Genomic DNA, 19890 nt, shown 5'->3' on the forward strand with positions numbered 1-19890 from the left:
TCTTCATCAAACTACGACAAGGTTGGAAGAGGACCATTGTCCACAATGTCTTGTATGATGGAGTAATAACAGTACCCTTTATTGGAAACACCTGAACTCAGTCATTGTGGAAGGGGGGTCCACATACTTTTGGCCATATAACATCTTTACAGGACTGTTGTTCCTACCTCTTCCAATGCACCACAAAGAGCAAGAGAAGACAGAGGACAATACAAGCCCCTCCAATATGGATTCCTAGTACCAGTCCTGACATCGTCTCTCCTTCCTCACAAAGACAGGCCGGGGCTGGATCTGCAGGCAGTTAAAAAAAAGAAGAAATAAAACTATTGTAAATTGTGAAATGTAGGCAGGATATGGGTTCTTCTTCAGTAGAAACGATTTGAGGAACATGACTTGCTCAGAAGGTTGTTGGCTAAATTGAAGATACGTTAATATGTAATCTAAAACTGTTCCCAAATTTTTGTATTTCCTCAAAAATTTGGCAACTGAAGAGCTTTGAGCTTCTTTTTGTGTATTTTTTGTGTATTAGATCGTACTCGACAGACATTAACCCTCTGCAAAAGATTTCCTTCCAATTGTCCTGGCTAGAAAATATACAAATAAGGAACCCAAAAATGAAACCCATGTTTTTGGTGGTGGATAGTTTTACCATTATTACCATCCATTAGATCTGAAAGACTTGAAGACTACATCTCACCACCCCAAGCATGTCTGCAGTTGCTTACCTGGTGTCATGTTCCAGTTGGGCTTTAGTGATACAAATCGCTGAGTGCTGTTCCCATCACCTCCGCTGCTAAAAGCCACCAATCTGATCTCGTACAGAGAGGACAATTCTGGAAGATGAAATGCAGAAAAGTCCATTACTTTTCCAAAGCCAGTTAGGGCAGTTTAAGAGAGGTGATGGTGTCAGTTATATGAAACCGTGCTGGAGAACGTTGCTATGGTCATCCTCTGAGAAGCTCATTTTGAATAAAATTGGGGGAAAATTCTCTTTTCTCCAACAATCTTTTAACGCCCAACTCCAGCCAAGCCTTTTCCTTCTATTTGGGTACAGTAGTAGAACATCTGACATTGCTTATTTTGCTGTTCTTGTCCTGGTGTCACAGGGACAGGAACTGAGAGAAAAGTTCCCAGTGGGATCTCAGAGAGAAATCAAAGCTCACAGAAATGTTGTCTAAATTTTATCTAAAAAAAGATTGGCTGGAAATGGTTTACAAGAAGCTCATTAGCACACAAGATGGTTGTGGTTGAGCCTTCAGACACCCTGAGCCTAATAACTGTTGCCCTTCTATAGGTACATCTTATGATGGGTCCTTGGAACTCCTAGGGGCCAAGTACCAAAGCAGTTGCTTTGCTTTGGCCTGTAAACAACCATTCAAGCTAAGACTAATTAAGACCGACCTTTCTCAACCTTTTTAACAGAGGAACCCTTGAAATAACTCTCCGGTCTCAGGGAACCCCTGCTAAAAATTCCTATATCTACAATGTATGATACATTAGTGTAATGGTCAGTGGGAATAATGCTCTCTACACTTGTAGTCATTGAGAAGAATTATCGCCTTACAAATGGCTAAAAAGGTCATTGAATGTCAGTGGGGACTTATCTGAGAGTCAGAAATGGTCATTGCTCTAAGAACCCTGGCAACCTAAGGAGAAACCCTAGTTGAGAAACCCTGATTTAGACCCTTCACATATCCTTTTAATTTCAAATCTAAAAAATTGGGACCGGGAATGGGAAAGATTTAGGACCTCAGTCTGTCTCCCCAATGGGTGACCAAAGTGATGGAAATCTGCCACCAGAACAACAATAGAGAGCACATTTTCCAATAGCAACTACTTTTCTGGTGATGACCGTCTAAGAGGGGCTATCTCTTTTTTTGGAGAGATTTCTCTCACGTCTTGTTGTTCAATGGAAGGCATGTTGGTAGAGCGCTGAACCCAAAACTGGGGGATCGAGACTTTAAACCAGGGGTGCCCAACCGGTGGGCTCTAATGTGGCCCTCGACCATCTGCTCTTGGATGGCGGGTCAGCAAGCCCAGATCGTGGGTTGCTGACTCTCCATCCCAGAGGATCAGTGTTGTGGATGAAGCCAGCGCTGGAGGAAGCAAGAGGCTGCGGAGGGAGCAGGAGCCACATAAGCTGGTGCTTCCTTTATAGCGCAGGCTCCTGTCCCAGACGGGGTGTAGGTAAACCTTACGGCAGCCTTAGGCCCCTTTTACACGATTGGTCTGATCGGGTCCGTCTGTCCGTTTTCAGGTGGACCCGATTGGACCCTTTATTCACCTCTATGGAGTGGCAGATGTAAACAGACTTGTTTCCATTCTCACCCGTCTACTTCCAATCCGATCTGCTAAAAAAAAAAAAAAAAAAAAAAAAAAAAAAAGTGGAAGGGGATCCGTCCCCCTTTGTCTAGGCGGATCATTGGGTCCATAGAGAAGAGCGGGCTGTGTCTGTGTCATCCACCCGCTCCACTCTGCTCAGCGGGGGCAGGGATCAGTGGATAGATCCCTCGCTGAGCAAGCGGATTCCGCTCTGTGTGAAAGGTGCCATATAGGGGCTCAGGACAGTAAGGGCTCATTTACATTACATTGTGGCCCACGACCGGCTACCAAATCACTTAAGTGGCCCTTGCTCTTCAAAAGGTTGAGCACCCCTCCTTAAAATCCACATTTTAGAGGCAGCTCTGTCATTCGGGGTATCCTTAGGGGTCCTCAAAGTAATCAAAAGAATGCGAGAAGCCCCTGAAACGTGTTGTTTTTTTCTGACCTTCTGTCACGTGCAAATTTTTTGGGCCCACATCCTATCTATGGTGGTCCCGTCCTGTTGTCTCAAGGAAAGACAGTAAAGGTTATTGCTGTCCACTCTATCCAAACTTTGATTTAGATATACTGCACTTCTTACCAAGGCTGTAGAAGATGAAGGAAGTCTGGTTTCCCGGAAGAGTCTGAGTCCCCTGGAAGGTTGTGGACGGTATCCTGCGATATTCCAGCCTGTAACCCTGAATGGCATTTCCAGCAGCAGCTGCACCCCAGCTGACCTGCACAGCACTTTCATTGACAACAGTGACTGAGAAGTCCGGAGTCCTAGGGACTGTGGAAACCAGTGAGATGGATCAGAACTGGTCAATGATGGCCATAAGAAAACAATCTTCCGAATCCCAGGTATAGAGTTTACCTCTCCCTGGTGTTGTGACAACGATGGATCTGGAGTCCCGGCTGGTCCCCAGGGGAGAATATGCCCGCAGAAAGAGGACATAATCAGTGGAGGGTTCTAAATTGTTCACTGTGTGCTGGAAGGTCATCTTACTTAGAGCTTCCTGCATCTCCTGAGTGCTGGGATCTGGAATTGTAAAAGAAATCGATCAACACTAGTCATAATTTACACACAATATTTTTCTAAGAACGTTCATTGATAACTTATTAGGACAACCTTTCTAGACCCTTTTCACGTGAAGGAACCCTTGCAATAATCCTCAAATTTCAGGGAACCGCTGCAAAGTATTACTATATCTACAACTCATAGTACATTAACATGAAGAGTAGGTTGATATATGAGAATGAAAATAAAAGAATAAGAATTGTGACCTACTTAGCATATTTGATACCCAGCTCCATTCTATACAACAACATTATTCTCAGTAATAACTAAATGAAAAGATTGATAATAGTAATACCTCATAAAAGAAAAACGGGCAGTGGCAATTGTTTCCACCCCTTTGATGGTCATTGGAGAAATGCCCCCTTAAATTGTTGGTCAGTTAAGTGCCCCTTCACATTGGTGGTCAGTAGAGGATGGTCTCCCATGATTAAGCTCTGAGGGGTGGAGTGAAGGATGGTCTTCCATGATTAAGCTCCAAGGGGTGGAGCAAAACGCATTGGGGGCAAGGCCTGGCGGGAGCCCGGGCTGAGACTGCCACAAACTTCACCACAGAGGGTTCTGATGTGCGGCTCAAGAGATACATCCTTTGCTTTACATTTAACGTTTAGAGCCGAAACAACCAGCACTCGTAGCGGTTTGGGCACAGGACTAAACCCCTCACAGCCTGAGCGGCACACATAATCCTTTATACGGGTTCCTAGAGGAAGGTCCCTTTTATATTGGTGGTCAGTGGAGGAGGGCCCCTCTTACATTGGTGGTCAGTAGAGGAGGGCCCCTCTTACATTGGTGGTCAGTAGAGAAGGTCCCTCTTACATTGGTGGTCAGTAGAGAGGGTCCCTCTTACATGGGTGGTCAGTAGAGAGGGTCCCTCTTACATGGGTGGTCAGTAGAGAGGGTCCCTCTTACATTGGTGGTCAGCAGAGGGTTCCACTTACAATGGTCATAAATAGAGAAGGCCCCCCTTACATTGGTGGTCAGTTGAGGGGTTCCCCACTTACATTGGTGGTGAGTAGAGAGGGTCCCTCTTACATTGGTGGTGAGTAGAGAGGGTTCCACTTACAATGGTCATCAATAAAGAAGGTCCCCCTTACATCGGTGGTCATTGGAAGAAGGACCCCTTCACACTTGAGTTTAGGAGGAGGAATGTCCCTTATTATTGGTGCTTAGTGGGGAGGATGCCCCTTTGCATATAGCTAAAAAGATCATGAGTATTAGTGCTAGCTTATCTGCTAGCCCGAAATTGCTAATTGCTCAGGGAACCTCTGGAGAGACCCTAGGCATCTATGGAACTCTTAATAATGGCTTCAATGAACTAAGATTATGCAGTGTGGCCAAAAGCTCAGAGCTGTCTGGAGTTCAGGTGTTTCCAGTGAATGCTACTGCTAATCCAACAGCATACAAAGACATTTTAGACAATTGTGTTCTTCCAACGTGAAGACTGTGCCCCTGTGTACAAAGCCAACTCCATAAGGAAATGGTTTGACCAGTTTGGTGTGGAGGAACTCGGGTGTCCTACACAGAGTCCTGACCTCAACCCTACTGAACACCTTTGGGATAAATTGGAACACTGAAGGTGAGCCAGATCTTCTCATCCAACAGTAGTACCTGACCTTGACCCTACTGAACATCGTTGGGATGAACTGGAATGCCAATTGTGCACCAGGTCTTTTTTTGGCGCCCAGTGTGAGAACCCATGTGTGAACCAGGTCTTTGTTTGGTGCCCAAACACGAGGTCTGATGTGTGAGCCAGGTCTTCTCCTCCAAGAGATGGGCACAAATTCCCACAGACACACGCCAAAATATTTTTTTTTTTTTGGGGCTCTATAAACTTAGTGTCTTGAAAAAGTATTCATACCCCTTGAAATTCTCCACATTTTGTCATGTTATAACCAAAAACATAAATGTATTTTATTGGGATTTTATGTGATAGACCAACACAAAGTGGCACATAATTGTGAAGTGGAAGGAAAATGATAAATGATACAAATAAATATGTGAAAAGTGTGTGGGGGGGGGGCATTTGTATGGCGCCCCCCGCAGTCAATACTTTTTTGAACCCCCTTTCTCTACAATTACAGCTGCAAGTCTTTTTGGGGATGTCTCTACCAGCTTTGCACATCTAGAGAGGACATTTCTGCCCATTCTTCTTTGCAAAATTTCTCAAGCTCTGTCAGATTGGATGGAGAGCGTCTGTGAACAGCAATTTTCAAGTCTTGTCACAGATTCTCAATGTGATTTAGGTCTGGACTGTGACTGGGCTATTCTAACACATGAATATGCTTTGATGTAAACCATTCCATTGTAGCTCTGGCTGGATGTTTCGGGTCGTTGTCCTGCTGGAAGGTGAACCTCCGCCCCAGTCTCAAGTCTTTTGTAGACTCTAATGCCGCGTACACACGGTCGGACTTTTCGTCTACAAAAGTCCGACAGCCTGTCCGACAGACTTCCGGCGGACTTTCGGCGGACTTGCAGCAGACTTTCTAACGAACGGACTTGCCTACACACGACCACACAAAAGTCCGACGGATTCGTACGTGATGACGTACACCGGACTAAAATAAGGAAGTTCATAGCCAGTAGCCAATAGCTGCCCTAGCATGGGTTTTTGTCCGTCGGACTAGCAGACAGACGAGCGGATTTCGGGGTCCGTCGTAGTTACGACGTAAAGATTTGAAGCATGTTTCAAATCTAAAGTCCGTCGGATTTGAGGCTGAAAAAGTCTGCTGAAAGTCCGGAGAAGCCCACACACGATCGGATTACCAGCCAGCTTTAGTCCGTCGGCGTCCGTTGGACTTTTGTAGACGAAAAGTCCGACCGTGTGTACGCGGCATAACAGGTTTTCTTCTAAGATTGTCCTGTATTTGTCTCCATCCATCTTCCCATCAACTCTGACCAGCTTCCCTGTCCCTGCTGAAGAAAACCATCCCCACCACATGATGCTGCCACCACCATGTTTCACGGTGGGGATGGTGTGTTCAGGGTGATGTGCAGTGTTAGTTTCCCCCACACATAGTGTTTTACTTTTAGGCCATAAAGTTGAATTTTGGTCTCCTCTGACCAGATCACCTTCTTCCACATGTTTGCTGTGTCCTCCACATGGCTTCTCACAAACTACAAACAGGACTTCTTATGACTTTCTTTCACCAATGTCTTTCTTCTTGTCACTCTTCCATAAAGGGCAGATTTGTGGAGAACACGACTAATAGTTGTCCTGTGGACAGATTCTCCCACCTGAGCTGTGGATCTCTGCAGCTCCTCCAGAGTTACCATGGACCTCTTGGCTCTTCTCTGATGAATGCTCTCCTTGCCCGGCCGGTCAGTTTAGGTGGACGGCCATGTCTTGGTAGGTTTGCAGTTGTGCCATACTCTTTCCATTTTCCGATGATGGATTGAACAGAGCTCCGTGAGATGTTCAAAGCTTGGGAGATTTTTTATAACCTAACCCTGCTTTATACTTCTCCACAACTTTATCCCTGACCTGTCTGGTGTGTTCCTTGGCCTTCATGATGCTGTTTGTTCACTAAGGTTCTCTAACAAACCTCTGGGGGCTTCAGAGAACAGCTGTATTTATACTGAGATTAAATTACACACAGGTGGACTCTATTTACTTTTTAGGTGACTTCTGAAGGCAATTGGTTCCACTAGATTTTAGTTAGGGGTATCAGAGTAAAGGGGGCTAAATACAAATGCCCCCCCCCCACACACACTTTTCACATATTTATTTGTATCATTTTCTTTCCACTTCCCAATTATGTGACACTTTGTGTTGGTCTATCACATAAAATCCCAATAAAATACATTTACGTTTTTGGTTGTAACAAAATGTGGAATATTTCAGGGGGTATGAATACTTTTTTAAAGCACTGCATTTTTGTCTCAGGTTTACCCTCCTTGGATAGCTCTCCCATCTCTTACCCCCATCTTTACAAATGTGCAGAACGTATCCGATTATCCCGTCCATCACCTCTGGTGGAGGCTCGGCCCACGTCACCCGGACTGAGGTAGTAGAAATGGGAACGACCATCACCTTCTCTGGGGCTTTTGGAGAATCCGGCAGCAGAGTGACTGCCAGGCGGGCGCTGGCTTGGCTCGTCCCAGCGCTGTTCTCGGCGATGCACTGGTAGAGGGCCTCATCTGCAGAGGTGACCCTGAAGATGGTCAGAGTGCTGCGGAAACACGGTGAGCTGGTTATATTTGCACACACAACGACGAGCAGAAGGATTCGGCATTCACTTACCGGTTGTCGGCGCTCAGCCTGGCGTTCTTTTGGGGACTTAGGTACTTCCCGTTCTTCAACCACACGAGAGTGGGTTCAGGAGACCCTCGTGCTTCACAGGAGAAAGTGGTGTTGTCACCGGGAACATGGCTCACCGACTGCGGCCATTGCACAAACTCTGGTGGCGCTGTGAAGAAACAAGGTACGTTGCCGTTGTTGTACTTACAGCTGATTGGTTGAGGTGACCAGCACTAATAGATAAACACAGACGGCCAATACTGACCTCCTTCTTCTACTTTCCTGGCTGTCTCTGGCTTCAGTACTTAACCTGGGGGGGGGGCAAAAACAGCAGCCTCAGGTGGCAATTAACCTTGGCATGCTTCTCATTGGCACTTACTGCTCTTTATAATACACATACAACTGCCCATCGAGTCCATTCACAGCATTTATGAGCCCTGATGAAGGGGGAAGGGTATCTGAACCCTCGAAACGCATTGGATGGCCCAAAATGGTCTTGTTATGAATATTACTACATTTTGGACTCCTGGATCTGTGGTCTGGCGCATTCATTCGATTTGTACATTTGGGTCTGAAATATCAGGTCTCCTAGATCAGTGTTTATAACCTTATTGAGACCAGGGCCAGAGAAAAAAAAAAATCTCCTGTGCCCCCCCCCCCCCCCCCCCAAAAAAAAATATACAATGCAAAATATGTATTGAAATGCTGGAAAGCTCTGGGTGGGGCAGGGTGTCACTGTGGTGGGTGATGGGGACTCTGTAGAGGTTAGTGGACTCTGCAACAGACTTGGTGGCCTCAAAGAGGATGAAGTTTCTGTAGGAGGGATTGGTGGAACCTGTGGGGGTAAGATTGGGGGATGGGGGTCAGGAGACTGCAGACTTTGCAGGGGCATTGTTGGAATATAGAATGTGTTGTAGGGGCTGGCAAACACTGTGGGAGGTTAGGGGACAGTGTGGGACAGGCACTATAGAGGGCTGGGGGGGGGGGCACTATGGGAGGTTGAAGAGCACTTTGGGGGGCACTATGGGAGGTCGAAGAGCACTTTGGTTGGCTGGGGGGCACTGTTGAAGAGCATATTGCGAGGCTGGGGAGAGGGGCACTGTGGGAGGTTGAAGAGCATTTTTGGGGGGGGGGCACTGTGGGAGGTTGAAGGGCATTTTTTGAGGCGTGGGGGGGGGGGCACTGTGGGCAGTTGAAGAGCATTTTGGGAGACTGGGGGGGGGGGCACTGTGGGAGGTTGAAGGGCATTTTTTGAGGGGGGGGGGCACTGTGGGCCGTTGAAGAGCATTTTTGGAGACGGGGGGGGGGGCACTGTGGGAGGTTGAAGAGCACTCTGGGAGGGGGGGCTGCACTGTGGGAGGTTGAAGAGCACTTTGAGAATGGGGGCACTTTGAGAGGCTGGGCAGCACTGTGGGAAGCTGGATGGCACTGTGGGAAGTTGAAGAGCACTCTGGGAGGCTGGAGCGCACTGTGGAAGTTGAAGAGCACTTTGGGTGGCTGGGTGGCACTGTGGGAGGTTGAAGAGCGCTCTGGGAGGGGGCACTTTGAGAGGCTGAGCAGCACTGTGGGAAGCTGAAGAGCACTCTGGGAGGCTGGAGGGCACTGTGGGAAGTTGAAGAGCACTTTGGGTGGCTGGGTGGCACTGTGGGAAGTTGAAGAGCACTCTGGGAGGGGGCACTTTGAGAGGCTGAGCAGCACTGTGGGAGGTTGAAGAGCACTTTGGGAGGCTGGAGGGCACTGTGGGAAGTTGAAGAGCACTTTGGGAGGTTGAGGAGCACTTTTGGAGGCTGGGCAGCACTGTGGGAGGCTGGGGGGCATTGTGGAGGTTGAAGAGCACTTTGGGGGGTTGGGGTAAACTGTTAGAGATTCAGAGGTACTGTGGGAGCTTGAGGGGCAATGTTGGGGCTGAGAGACACTGTTGGTCCACTTTGGAGGGTTTGGGGGCACTATGGGAGCTGGAAGGCACTGTGAGAGGTTAGGGGATCTTAAGCTGGCTGGAGGCCTGGTAGGAGGAAGGCCAAGGATTGGCAGTGGGCAACAGCCTAGTTGGTTGACCACCACTTCTCTCACCAGAGCAACTGTGCTCTGTAGAAATTGAATTGACCTTCTTCGACCATGGTCTACTGATAAGTCCAATCCACCACCTCCGATACACACAATCCAGCAATAAAAACTTGACTGAGTCACTCATTTCTTCACATCTTCAGATACACTTTAAATTGACTTGAACGAAAACCGATTGACTTTTGTATGAATAAAATAATCATTCTTCTTTCTTTGGAGACAAAGTAACAATTCCTAATGGTGGGGGGTTCTTTCCGACACATTGGATAAGAACCACCACCGGCACCAAGAATATTCCTGACAAATTTCTTAACTCTAAGCTACACTATCGGAGGTTACACGAGTGACATGACTGCACAGCATCTTTTCCCCAGAGCTTGCACTCTAACACTTCCGAGAGGCTCTGAGCGATGGCAGCTTGGTCCCCCCTTGAAGGGCGAGACTGATTGGCGGTTTTGTGTTGGGCACAATGAAATACAAATTCAATTGCCACGTCCAGCTGTCCAGGCATGAGCCCCCCCCACCACCACCACCACCACCCCACCTTGCTGCTCTATTGCACCGCAGACTCTCCCACCGCAGACTGTGGCGGCTGCGGTGGGAACGGCTGAGGATCCCAGATGTGGCCGTCACACAGGCGCTGACACGGAGGTAAAAGGGCCAGTCGGGTGTATAGCATTGTATCTCATTAACGTCAGCGGCCATTCATCAAGAGATGGAGGACAGGGGGGGGACACAGAAGGAGACACAGACGGAAGAGGGGGAGGGGAATCAGCGCCAAAGAATAGCCAGAGGGGCGGGGCGCAGGACGTGAGAGCGCAGGCCGGCGCACACAGGCCATGAAAGAAGTAGTAGGCGCAGGTCCCTGGGGATCAGAATATGAGGCACAATGGCGGATAAAAGAGAAGAAAGGACAGAATGGACTAACGGGGAGTAAATAAGGAACAATAGGGAATTAAAGGGGGGAGGGGGGCGCTCTTGTTGCCTATAGAAGGATCGCAATCAAAGGCCAGCTGGAGTCCCTACAATGCCGCACTTCCTCTTCCATTTCCTCCGCAGAGCCGGCCGCTGGGAATCCTGTCTGGGCTCAGGGCAGCCAAGAGCAATTACCCCCCCCTCCCCCCCAAGAACTTCTGTGCAAGGCCAGGACTCTCAGAACTGGGGATAATGGCCGATACATGCGACCATGTGTTTTATTAATGCAAATAGATCCCAATAGATTGTAAGCTCTTCTACCTCTGTATTCGCTCTTATACCTTAATACAGTGCATCCGCAAAGTATTCACAGCGCTTCACTTTTTCCACATTTTGTTATGTTACAGCTTTGTTCCAAAATGGATTAAATTCACTATTTTCCTCAAATTTCTACAAACAATTCCCCATAATGACAATGTGAGAGAAGTTTGTTTGAAATATTTGCAAATTTATTAAAAATAAAAACAGCAAAAAATCTGATGTACATAACTATCACAGGCTCCTCTCATGTACATAACTATCACAGGCTCCTCCCATGTACATAAGTATCACAGACTCCTCCCATGTACCTAAGTATCACAGGCTCCTCCCATGTACATAAGTATCACAGGCTCCTCCCATGTACATAACTATCACAGGCTCCTCCCATGTACCTAAGTATCACAGGCTCCTCCCATGTACATAAGTATCACAGGCTCCTCCCATGTACATAAGTATCACAGGCTCCTCCCATGTACATAAGTATCACAGGCTCCTCCCATGTACCTAAGTATCACAGGCTCCTCCCACGTACATAAGTATCACAGGCTCCTCCCATGTACCTAAGTATCACAGGCTCCTCCCATGTACATAAGTATCACAGGCTCCTCCCATGTACATAAGTATCACAGGCTCCTCCCATGTACTTAAGTATCACAGGCTCCTCCCATGTACATAAGTATCACAGGCTCCTCCCATGTACATAAGTATCACAGGCTCCTCCCATGTACATAAGTATCACGGGCTCCTCCCATGTACATAACTATCACAGGCTCCTCCCATGTACATAAGTATCACAGGCTCCTCCCATGTACCTGAGTATCCCCGGCTCCTCCCATGTACCTGAGTATCCCCGGCTCCTCCCATGTCCCTAAGTATCCCAGGCTCCTCCCATGTACCTAAGTATCACAGACTCCTCCCATGTACCTAAGTATCACCGGCTCCTCCCATGTACATAAGTATCACAGGCTCCTCCCATGTACATAAGTATCACAGGCTCCTCCCATGTACATAAGTATCACAGACTCCTCCCATGTACATAAGTATCACAGGCTCCTCCCATGTTATAAGTATTACAGGCTCCTCCCATGTACATAAGTATCACAGGCTCCTCCCATGTACATAAGTATCACAGGCTCCTCCCATGTACATAAATATCACAGGCTCCTCCCATGTACATAAATATCACAGGCTCCTCCCATGTACATAAATATCACAGGCTCCTCCCATGTACATAAATATCACAGGCTCCTCCCATGTACATAAATATCACAGGCTCCTCCCATGTACATAAATATCACAGGCTCCTCCCATGTACATAAATATCACAGCCTTTGCTCAATACTTTGGTGAAGCTCCTTTTGCACCAATTACAGCCTCCAGTCTTTTTGAGTATGATGCTACAAGCTTGGTACACAGTATGTCACAAAAGTTAGTACACCCCTAAGTGAAAATCTCCAAATTGGGCCCAAAGTGTCAATATTTTGTGTGGTCACCATTATTTTCCAGCACTGCCTTAACCCTCTTGGACATGGAGGTCACCAGAGCTTCACAGGTTGTCACTGGAGTCCTCTTCCCCTCCTCCATGATGACATCACGGAGCTGGTGGATGTTAGAGACCTTGTGCTCCTCCACCTTCCGTTTGAGGATGCCCCACAGATGATCAATAGGGTTTAGGTCTGGAGACATGCTTGGCCAGTCCATCACCTTTACCCTCAGCTTCTGTAGCAAGGCAGTGGTCATCTTGGAGGTGTGTTTGGGGTGGTTATCATGTTGGAATACTGCCCTGCGGTCCAGTCTCTGAAGGGAGGGGATCATGCTCTGCTTCAGTATGTCACAGTACATGTTGGCATTCATGGTCCCCTCAATGATCTGTAGCCCCCCAGTGCCGGCAGCACTCATGCAGCCCCAGACCATGACACTCCCACCACCATGCTTGACTGTAGACAAGACACACTTGTCTTTGTCCTCCTCACCTGGTTGCCCCCACACACGCTTGTCACCATCTGAACCAAATACGTTTATCTTGGTCTCATCAGACCACAGGACATGGTTCCAGTAATCCATGTCCTTAGTCTGCTTGTCTTCAGCAAACTGTTTGTGGACTTTCTTGTGCATCATCTTTAGAAGAGGCTTCCTTCTGGGATGACAGCCATGCAGACCAATCTGATGCAGTGTGCAGCGTATGGTCTGAGCACTGACAGGCTGACCCCCCACCCCTACAACCTCTGCAGCAATGCTGGCAGCACTCATACGTCTATTTGCCAAAGACAACCTCTGGATATGACGCTGATCACGTGACCTCAACTTCTTTGGTGGACCATGGTGAGGCCTGTTCTGAGTGGAACCTGTCCTGTTATACCGCTGTATGGTCTTGGCCACCGTGCTGCACAGCCATTTACAGATCTCTCCAGAGATTTTCAATCGGGGTCAAGTCTGGGCCATTCAAGGGCATTCACAGAGTTGTCCCCTGTCCACTCCTTTGTTATCCTCCCTTATACCCAGATTGTAAGGTCTTCTACCTTTTCTATCCTCCCTCACACCCCAATAGACTGGAAGCTCTTTCTTCCAGGATGTTGAAGTTTGTGCTCATTATATGGCCCGTGTCTCATGACCTCATGTTTGGTACAACGCTACGACATAAGGTGGCACCTCAACGTATAATATATTATGGATCGGACACAGAATATCCTCCCAGATGGGACTCACCTTGGACCAATAACATCCCCTGAGCTGTGCGCCGGACCCTCGTACCCGGACGGTTGGCAGCGCAGACGTAGACGCCAGAATGCTTCACGGACACATCCGATATCATCAGGTTTCCGTTCCCCAAAACCTGGATCCCTTCCACTCCGATCGATCGCCCGTCTGGGGGGGGGGGAACAGAAGAAAGTGTGCGGTTGTTGAGGTCCTACTAATGATGTAAACTCTCCCAAAACGAAGGCAAATTACGATTATCGGGGCCGACAGCGGCGATGCTTGGAGGAACAACTAAAAGGAGAACAGGCAAAGAGCTGGAGCTTCAGTCCCAACCATCCCCTGCTGCATGAACATAGTAAAATAGACCTACAAGTGCATCTTGCCATTCTCATATTTAAAACACTATTTAGGATTGGTGATGGACTTGGTTGTGAAACAAATATTCTCAGGTTCTGAAAATCGGAGTCTCGCTCTTCAGGTAAAGCAGTCATATAGCACAGAGGTTGCTGACAAAATAGAAGACCTAAAATGTTATTGGTGGCCAATGGTCACGATAACCCTGGTGGCCGAATAAAAAAAAAAATGTCTTACCCAGGCGGCTCCAGGACACGATAGGACGCGGGTTGCCAGTGGCGACGCACTCCAAGATGGCGGTCTGGTGGACGGTTAGAGTTAGGTTCTGTGGCCCGGAGAGAATGACCGGTTTCTTGGTTACTGGGATGGGTGGAGTCTGTTGGGGACAGAGATCAGGTGACCAGCTGGTACGCAATTGGTGAGTTCTTCACCAAGGGAGGGAGCGGACGTCCAATGACTTACCTGCTAGAGTCAGCCACGCCTCCTTGCTGTGTCGGCTGTTGACCGGGTTCCTAGCCAGACATCTGTAGGTGCCGATGTCATCGCGTGTTACACCTGAGATCTGCAAGATGCCATCTGGGAGGACGGTGTACCTGGACAGAAATCAGACGTTCAAAGTTCTGGGGTCACACTCAATGAAAACCCACTTTCCTTCCCGGGTGCGTCCGACATACATGAGCCAAACGTAATCAGTGGCCTCCCTCCCTATATCAGGAAGAGACACCCCCACAACCTTTCAAGATAAACCCTTCACTAAACCCACCGTACCCCCAAATCTTCCTGTTACCTATCAGACGGTCAGTTCTCATAACACTCACTAATGTCATGATAAGAACCACAACGGGGGTTAAAGAGGGCATATATACAGAGACATAGGAGCAACGGGGTATAATAGAAGGACAGAGGGAGGAGGGGAGGATTGGGGTATAATAGAAGGACAGAGGGGAGGATTGGGGTATAATAGAAGGACAGAGGGAGGAGGGGAGGATTGGGGTATAATAGAAGGACAGAGGGAGGATTGGGGTATAATAGAGGTACAGAGGGGAGGATTGGGGTATAATAGAAGGACAGAGGGAGGATTGGGGTATAATAGAAGGACAGAGGGAGGAATGGGGTATAATAGAAGGACAGAGGGAGGATTGGGGTATAATAGAAGGACAGAGGGGGGATTGGGGTATAATAGAAGGACAGAGGGGAGGATTGGGGTATAATAGAAGGACAGAGGGGGGGATTGGGGGTATAATAGAAGGACAGAGGGGGGATTGGGGTATAATAGAAGGACAGAGGGGAGGATTGGGGTATAATAGAAGGACAGAGGGGGGATTGGGGTATAATAGAAGGACAGAGAGGGGGATTGGGGTATAATAGAAGGACAGAGGGAGGATTGGGGTATAATAGAAGGACAGAGGGAGGATTGGGGTATAATAGAAGAACAGATGGAGGATTGGGGTATAATAGAAGGACAGAGGGAGGATTGGGGTATAATAGAAGGACAGGGGGAGGATTGGGGTATAATAGAAGGACAGAGGGAGGATTGGGGTATAATAGAAGGACAGAGGGGGGATTGGGGTATAATAGAAGGACAGAGGGAGGATTGGGGTATAATAGAAGGACAGGGGGGAGGATTGGGGTATAATAGAAGGACAGAGGGGGGGATTGGGGTATAATAGAAGGACAGAGGAGGGATTGGGGTATAATAGAAGGACAGAGGGGAGGATTGGGGTATAATAGAAGGACAGAGGGGGGGATTGGGGTATAATAGAAGGACAGAGGGGAGGATTGGGGTATAATAGAAGGACAGAGGGGAGGATTGGGGTATAATAGAAGGACAGAGGGGGGGATTGGGGTATAATAGAAGGACAGAGGGAGGATTGGGGTATAATAGAAGGACAGGGGGGAGGATTGGGGTATAATAGAAGAACAGAGGGAGGATTGGGGTATAATAGAAGGACAGAGGGAGGATTGGGGTATAATAGAAGGACAGAGGGGAGGATTGGGGTATAATAGAAGGACAGAGGGAGGATTGGGATATAATAGAAGGACAGAGGGGGGATTGGGGTATAATAGAAGGACAGAGGGGAGGATTGGGGTATAATAGAAGTACAGAGGGAGGATTGGGGTATAATAGAAGGACAGAGGGCAAGATTGGGGTATAATAGAAGGACAGAGGGGGGATTGGGGTATAATAGAAGGACAGAGGGAGGATTGGGGTATAATAGAAGGACAGAGGGGTGATTGGGGTATAATAGAAGGACAGAGGGGAGGATTGGGGTATAATAGAAGGACAGAGGGGGGGATTGGGGTATAATAGAAGGACAGAGGGGGGGATTGGGGTATAATAGAAGGACAGAGGGAGGATTGGGATATAATAGAAGGACAGAGGGGAGGATTGGGGTATAATAGAAGGACAGAGGGGGGATTGGGGTATAATAGAAGGACAGAGGGGGGATTGGGGTATAATAGAAGGACAGAGGGAGTATTGGGGTATAATAGAAGGACAGAGGGGGGATTGGGGTATAATAGAAGGACAGAGGGGGGATTGGGGTATAATAGAAGGACAGAGGGGAGGATTGGGGTATAATAGAAGGACAGAGGGGAGGATTGGGGTATAATAGAAGGACAGAGGGGAGGATTGGGGTATAATAGAAGGACAGAGGGGAGGATTGGGGTATAATAGAAGGACAGAGGGGGGATTGGGGTATAATAGAAGGACAGAGGGGGGATTGGGGTATAATAGAAGGACAGAGGGAGGATTGGGGTATAATAGAAGGACAGAGGGATGATTGGGGTATAATAGAAGGACAGAGGGGGGATTGGGGTATAATAGAAGGACAAAGGGGGGATTGGGGTATAATAGAAGGACAGGGGGGAGGATTGGGGTATAATAGAAGGACAGAGGGGGGATTGGGGTATAATAGAAGGACAGAGGGAGGATTGGGGTATAATAGAAGGACAGAGGGAGAATTGGGGTATAATAGAAGGACAAAGGGGGGATTGGGGTATAATAGAAGGACAGGGGGGAGGATTGGGGTATAATAGAAGGACAGAGGGGGGATTGGGGTATAATAGAAGGACAGAGGGAGGATTGGGGTATAATAGAAGGACAGAGGGGGGATTGGGGTATAATAGAAGGACAGAGGGGGGATTGGGGTATAATAGAAGGACAGAGGGAGGATTGGGGTATAATAGAAGGACAGAGGGGGGGATTGGGGTATAATAGAAGGACAGAGGGAGGATTGGGGTATAATAGAAGGACAGAGGGGGGATTGGGGTATAATAGAAGGACAGAGGGAGGATTGGGGTATAATAGAAGGACAGAGGGAGGATTGGGGTATAATAGAAGGACAGAGGGGGGGATTGGGGTATAATAGAAGGACAGAGGGGAGGATTGGGGTATAATAGAAGGACAGAGGGGAGGATTGGGGTATAATAGAAGGACAGAGGGAGGATTGGGGTATAATAGAAGGACAGAGGGAGGATTGGGGTATAATAGAAGGACAGAGGGGAGGATTGGGGTATAATAGAAGGACAGAGGGAGGATTGGGGTATAATAGAAGGACAGAGGGAGGATTGGGGTATAATAGAAGGACAGAGGGGGGGATTGGGGTATAATAGAAGGACAGAGGGGAGGATTGGGGTATAATAGAAGGACAGAGGGGAGGATTGGGGTATAATAGAAGGACAGAGGGGAGGATTGGGGTATAATAGAAGGACAGAGGGAGGATTGGGGTATAATAGAAGGACAGAGGGGGGATTGGGGTATAATAGAAGGACAGAGGGGAGGATTGGGGTATAATAGAAGGACAGAGGGAGGATTGGGGTATAATAGAAGGACAGAGGAGGGATTGGGGTATAATAGAGGGACTGAGGTTAGGGGGGTTGGGGTATAATAGAGGGACTGAGGTTAGGGGGGTTGGGGTATAATAGAGGGACTGAGGTTGGGGTATAATAGAGGGACAGAGGTTGGAGGTTGGGGTATAATAGAGGGACAGAGGTTGGGGTATATCAGAAGGACTGAGGTTAGGGGGGTTGGGGTATATCAGAGGGACTGAGGTTAGGGGGGTTGGGGTATATCAGAGGGACTGAGGTTAGGGGGGTTGGGGTATATCAGAGGGACTGAGGTTGGGGGGGTTGGGGTATATCAGAGGGACTGAGGTTAGGGAGGTTGGAGTATATCAGAGGGACTGAGGTTGGGGTATATCAGAGGGACTGAGGTTGGGGTATATCAGAGGGACTGAGGTTGGGGGGGTTGGGGTATATCAGAGGGACTGAGGTTAGGGAGGTTGGGGTATATCAGAGGGACTGAGGTTAGGGGGGTTGGGGTATATCAGAGGGACTGAGGTTAAGGGGTTGGGGTATATCAGAGGGACTGAGGTTAGGGGGGTTGGGGTATATCACAGGGACTGAGGTTAGGGGGGTTGGGGTATATCAGAGGGACTGAGGTTGGGGGGGGGGTTGGGGTATATCAGAGGGACTGAGGTTGGGGTATATCAGAGGGACTGAGGTTAGGGGGGTTGGGGTATAGCAGAGGGACTGAGGTTGGGGGGGTTGGGGTATATCAGAGGGACTGAGGTTGGGGGGGTTGGGGTATATCAGAGGGACTGAGGTTGGGGGGGTTGGGGTATATCAGAGGGACTGAGGTTGGGGGGTTGGGGTATATCACAGGGACTGAGGTTAAGGGGTTGTGGTATATCAGAGGGACTGAGGTTAGGGGGGGTTGGGGTATATCAGAGGGACTGAGGTTGGGGGGGGTTGGGGTATATCACAGGGACTGAGGTTAGGGGGGTTGGGGTATATCAGAGGGACTGAGGTTGGGGGGGTTGGGGTATATCAGAGGGACTGAGGTTGGGGGGGTTGGGGTATATCAGAGGGACTGAGGTTAGGGGGGTTGGGGTATATCAGAGGGACTGAGGTTGGGGGGGGTTGGGGTATATCAGAGGGACTGAGGTTGGGGGGGTTGGGGTATATCAGAGGGACTGAGGTTAGGGGGGTTGGGGTATAATAGAAGGACAGAGGGGGGATTGGGGTATAATAGAAGGACAGAGGGAGGATTGGGGTATAATAGAAGGACAGAGGGGAGGATTGGGGTATAATAGAAGGACAGAGGGGAGGATTGGGGTATAATAGAAGGACAGAGGGGGGATTGGGGTATAATAGAAGGACAGAGGGGGGATTGGGGTATAATAGAAGGACAGAGGGAGGATTGGGGTATAATAGAAGGACAGAGGGGAGGATTGGGGTATAATAGAAGGACAGAGGGGGGGATTGGGGTATAATAGAAGGACAGAGGGAGGATTGGGGTATAATAGAAGGACAGAGGGGAGGATTGGGGTATAATAGAAGGACAGAGGGGGGATTGGGGTATAATAGAAGGACAGAGGGGGGATTGGGGTATAATAGAAGGACAGAGGGAGGATTGGGGTATAATAGAAGGACAGAGGGGGGATTGGGGTATAATAGAAGGACAGAGGGAGGATTGGGGTATAATAGAAGGACAGAGGGGAGGATTGGGGTATAATAGAAGGACAGAGGGGGAGATTGGGGTATAATAGAAGGACAGAGGGGGGATTGGGATATAATAGGAGGACAGAGGGAGGATTGGGGTATAATAGAAGGACAGAGGAGGGATTGGGGTATAATAGAAGGACAGAGGAGGGATTGGGGTATAATAGAAGGACAGAGGGGGGATTGGGGTATAATAGAAGGACAGAGGGGGGATTGGGGTATAATAGAAGGACAGAGGAGGGATTGGGGTATAATAGAAGGACAGAGGAGGGATTGGGGTATAATAGAAGGACAGAGGGGGGATTGGGGTATAATAGAAGGACAGAGGGGGGATTGGGGTATAATAGAAGGACAGAGGGGAGGATTGGGGTATAATAGAAGGACAGAGGGGAGGATTGGGGTATAATAGAAGGACAGAGGG

The 19890-nt window shown here is 48.5% G+C and overlaps 1 protein-coding gene and 1 pseudogene across 1 annotated transcript in view; both read right to left on the reverse strand.

Moving 5' to 3' along the window:
• The window catches only part of ILF2 (interleukin enhancer binding factor 2), a 341977-nt gene that overhangs the window by 21915 nt on the left and 300172 nt on the right, over positions 1–19890 (reverse strand).
• Positions 1–19890, reverse strand: part of LOC141117541 (immunoglobulin superfamily DCC subclass member 3-like) — a 36393-nt pseudogene that overhangs the window by 2790 nt on the left and 13713 nt on the right.

The sequence above is a fragment of the Aquarana catesbeiana genome, linkage group LG13 (genome assembly GCF_042186555.1).
Source record: "Aquarana catesbeiana isolate 2022-GZ linkage group LG13, ASM4218655v1, whole genome shotgun sequence".
Classification (NCBI taxonomy): domain Eukaryota; kingdom Metazoa; phylum Chordata; class Amphibia; order Anura; family Ranidae; genus Aquarana; species Aquarana catesbeiana.